The sequence below is a fragment of the Podospora anserina genome, chromosome 3 (assembly GCF_000226545.1).
Source record: "Podospora anserina S mat+ genomic DNA chromosome 3, supercontig 1".
NCBI lineage: Eukaryota > Fungi > Ascomycota > Sordariomycetes > Sordariales > Podosporaceae > Podospora > Podospora anserina.
In genome coordinates, this window is record NW_001914832.1 from 307,308 (window position 1) to 312,413 (window position 5,106).

Here is a 5,106-nt window from a genome sequence, read left to right on the forward strand (position 1 = left end):
AAAAGATATAGGGAATAATAATAATGTAGATATAGTTAAATAATAAATTTTTTAAATTTTAAAGGATTTAAAATTTAAAAAAGATTTTTAAGGTTAGGAATTTTAATTAAATTAGTAAATTATATATTATAGTTTAAAGGGCTATATTAAGGATAATATATAATTATTAAGGCGAAAGAAAAGATATTTACTTTCGATTAATAATATATTAATAACCTAAATATTTAGAACTTAATAATAATTTCCGTTAAAAAACTCGAGATTTAATAATAAATTTTTAATTTAAATTAAAAAGCCGACGGTATTAATACCTATAGTTTATATTAAAAAATTATTTAAACTTTATAGTGTAATACTTTCGATATTATTAATATATTTTTAAAGGAGTATTTTACTTTTAAGTATATTAACTTCGCTTTATTTTAAATTTATTTTAGCCGGCTTAAGGTCCTTCGCCGTTATTTTAATATAATAAAAATTAAAATTAATTATATAACTTACTTTTAAATTACCTTAAACGGTATTAAAACCGTATACCCCGATTTATATAACCGGTTAATAAAAAAAATAGAAAATAGTATTATAACCTAGTTGCTTTTTTATTAGGAGTATAGCGCTAAGGCCGTTATAGAGGAAACTATGCTGGCTTACTTTAAAATTATTATCGAGATTATTAAAGCCCCGGCCGTAACTATACTTTTACTTACTATATTATTAACCTTAACGAAAAAATATAATTAATATATTAAAGGCTTAAAGAAAAGTAATTAATATTATATAGGTTATAGTTGTTACTATTCGAAAAGTAAAGCCTATTAATAATATAATTTTAATAAAACTTTAAAGGATTAAAAGTATAGGGAAAAAGTATAAATAAATAAGTAAAAGAAGCGGTAAAATATTAGTTCGTTAATAAAGATTTTTTAAGGCTATACTAATAACGTTATTAATATTAAATTTTCGAAGGACCGACTTACTTATAGTACCCTAATATTATTTAATAACTTCGTTAATATATTATTCCTTATTTACTATAATAATAATTAATCGGATTTTTATTTCGGCTTTTAAAAGTAATACTCTTTTTAGTAAATACCTTTAAAGTTTAATAAGTTATTAAAGTATTTAAAAATTATATATATTACGACTTTAGATATATAAATTTCGTATTTAATAAATTAAAGTAATTTACCGAGCTTTATTTATTATTTAAAGGAAAGGAAAAGAAATTCCTTTCGTTATTAAGAAATATTATAAAGTATAGTTACTAAAGTATTATAGTACTATAATCTACCCTTTTAAATAATTAAATTATTATTTTAAAGTTTAAAAAAGTAATATATTACCTATAGACGCCCGTTAATTTAATATCGGTAAGTAAGTTACTCGATAAAGGTATTTTTTAAAATTAAAAAAGTTATAATTTAGTTTTTAAAGGTATTAAATAAGTAATATATAAGTTAATTAAAAATAATAATATATATTAAATAAATACGATATTTAATATTAATTTTAATAAAATATTTTTAACGAAAATTTCTATTAAAGCCGTAATAATATTTATTAATTACCGAATAATATATTGCTACCTAATATATATTAATAAAAATAATATTTATAAAGTTTATATATAAATAAATATTAAACTCGTTAATAATAATTTTTTTTATAAACCTTATATAATAATAAAAATAATAAATTAATTAAATTTATTAATCCTTTCGTAAATTAATAATCCGTTTAACTTTATTTATATTAACGTTATTATTTATAAAAACTTTAAATATTTAAGTTATTAATACTTTATTTAATATATAAATATATAAAATAATTATAAATAAATTAATTTTATAATAAAAAAAAATAGGTATTTAATAAAGTTAAGGATTTCGAAACGAAAATCGTGTATTAAACCGGGTATAAAATTAATATTATTGGCTTTAACGGTAGTACGGAATTTACTTAAAGCTCTAAAACCTTTAACGATAGCTGTATAGCCGTTTAGGCCGACTAGGAAGGTATTACTATCTTTAAAACCGTACTTTATTTATTATAAATAAATAAAAAAGTAAAGAGGGCTGTAAGGATTATATTTAATTATACTAGGGCTATTATATTAACCTATAAAGTATTAAAGAAACTATTTTTATTTATTATATAATCTATAGTTTATATAAATAATTTATTACCCTCGAAGGTTAACGAGGAAAATATTAGTACTTACGAAAAGTATATTATAAAGCTTAATATACCCGAGGGCGAGCGGAAATTATATATTTAGTATTTATATTTATACTTTTATAATATATATTACTATATTAAACTAGCTTACCGGGTTAATTTAAATAAATTTACCGTTAAGGTAGAGAAAAGAAAGTTTATTAATTACGTAAATATATATAGTAAAATATATTAAATTTAAAACTTAATTATTAATAAAATTATAAAGGTTAACGCTATAAAGTTTAATAAAAGCGATTTTTATAGGCCTAACGATAATAAATATAAAAATATTAAATATAAAATAATCTTTATTAATAATACTTGTGACGAACCCCTGTACAGAACCTCTAAAAGGGATACTCGGTTAAAGGCTTCTTCTAACAATTGGTTCGGTGCAGCTAAACAATACACAACAAGATGTCTCAATGTAAACACAAAATACCGTGAATACAAGCTGTAATTGCATACTGCAGAACTATCTACAAGCTATCTAGTTCCTCCGTATATATAGACCTAATGCCAAAACCTAGATCATTCTATTGCTCCTCGGATTATAATTGATTTTTAAGGATTATAAGTAATTCCTAGGAATCACTTATAATTCCTTCATATCCCGGATAATCTACTTTTTATTGGTCTACCCTCCTTTCCTTTAATTAACTACCGTACCTTTTTTTTCCTATTAGTTATTCCTTTCGGGTATCTATATTATATTCGTAATACAATATTTCCCTTCCTAGATCGACGTTTCGGCGACCCTATTTAAAACCTTTTACTAATAACTAACCTTATCTACTTATAAGTCCTCCTCTCTATCTTTCTCTACTACTATAATATTTAATCGTGTAAATAAATCTAAACGCTTACCGACATTAACCCGTCTCGATCTTATAACGAGAATCCTACGTCGCCCCTTTATAATACTAACTCCTTATTCCGCGTACGTTACCCGTAACCTCTCTTATATCGTATCGCCTACCGAATCCTCTCGTTGCTTAAAGTACGTTTGTCGCGGTCTCTCGCGCTATAACGTCCTTAGGATTATTCTTCGCTAATTATCTTATATTATTTTTTAATATAATACTATAGAGGCGGAGCTCGAGCTAGCGGAAACGTAAATTAAGGTACCGCTAAAAATACCCGTTGTATTCGAAAATAGATTAAGCTAAAGCCGAAGTTATAAATAAAAAAGTTCGGTACCTACGAAAATAGAAAAAAAATATAGCTCGAAAAAATATCGCGAGTTATATTCCGGGATTTTAATACCGTGGAGGAACTAGAAAAATTAGAGCGCTAGGAGATCGCTAATAAGGTTACTTTTCTTACCCCCGACTCGTCCTTCGATTAGTCCTCTATCCCCCCGGATTAATTAATCTAGGACTCCGCTAGTGCGGATATTAGTCTTATAGGCGACCTAGACCCTTACGCCTTTCCCGGTTTTTTTTTAGCCCCGTTAGCCGGTTCTTTACGGTATTCCCCGCCTTTAGCCGTCCAGGGTTCCTCTAATAGAACTCCTTTAACTTTTTAGGATAGTTAAAGTTCGTAATTAGTTCCTACGAGTTATCTATATCTAGGTAGTTTAGCTAGCTAACTAAATACTTTAGTTATTCTTTATTAATATATAAATCTAGTACCTCTTTTACGTTATACTTTTTTTTTTCGTCCTCGGCTTTTATTTATATATCGGGATTAGTATCCCGTAGTACCGGTTTTAAAAGTAAAATATAGAAGGTATTTAATTATAACCGTATAGTATTTAATAATTTAAATCTAAAAGCCATTTCCGATATCTTTTTTTCGACCGTAAAAAGTTTTATTTTTCTATAGTTTAATTTTTTATTTAATTGTTTTATATATAAATTCTATATTAAAAAAATACTTTATCCCCCCTCTTTAAGCGAGATCCTTCGAGCCGTTTAACGTTATAATATTTACGTATACATTCCTAAACGAACTTAAATTTTTCCTTAAGTTTAACGTATAATATATATAGCTTCCCTGCCTTCGCTACCGCTCTAGGCACTCTTGCCTCTAGTCCTTGCCGTAAATCCGCCTCGAATCCGTAGTTTACGAAGAATAATATAACTCTTATCGTTTCCGTAAGTATTATATTATACGCGAGTTATATTATTAATAAAAGTTTAATTTAATTATCTTATTCGAAATTAATATAGTTCCGAAAGTACTATTTAATAATCTAATTAAGCTTTTCCGTTTAGCTATCCGTCTATAGGTAATATATTAACGACGCTTTACTTTTTACTTTTATTTACTCTATTAAAGCCTTTTAAAACTTTAATACGAATTTAGTATCGCGATCCGTAATAAATTCCCTTAACTATATATATATCGCTATAATATTCCGAAATACTATATCCGTTAATTATTCCGCTATCTAAATCTCTTTATAGGGTAGGAAATACGCTTATTTAATAAACTTATCGATTACCGTTAAAATATTATCGTACTTAACGCCTATAGTTAAGTCTTTAGATTTTAGTAGTTTAGTAATAAAGTTTATTATTACTAAACTTTATAGTTATTTTATTATTAATAGTAGCTCCAGGAATCCGTATAGTTTATACCTCTCTACTTTCGTTTTCCTATAAAGATTATACTTCCGTAACGTCTTTTTTATATCTTTCTTTAATTCTAGTTAATTAAAATATTATTTAATTTTTTTTATAGTTTTAATTATTTTTATATATTTTCCGAGCTTTAATTCGTAGATTTCTTAAATTAATATCCTCCGCTATTTTAAATCGACGTAGGCCCTATTATTATACTAGAGCCGGTAACGATTATTTTTTTAAATCCCTATTATAACCTTCAGAGAACTCCTGCCAGATATTGACGCGTGACTCTCGATATTACTTTAAAATT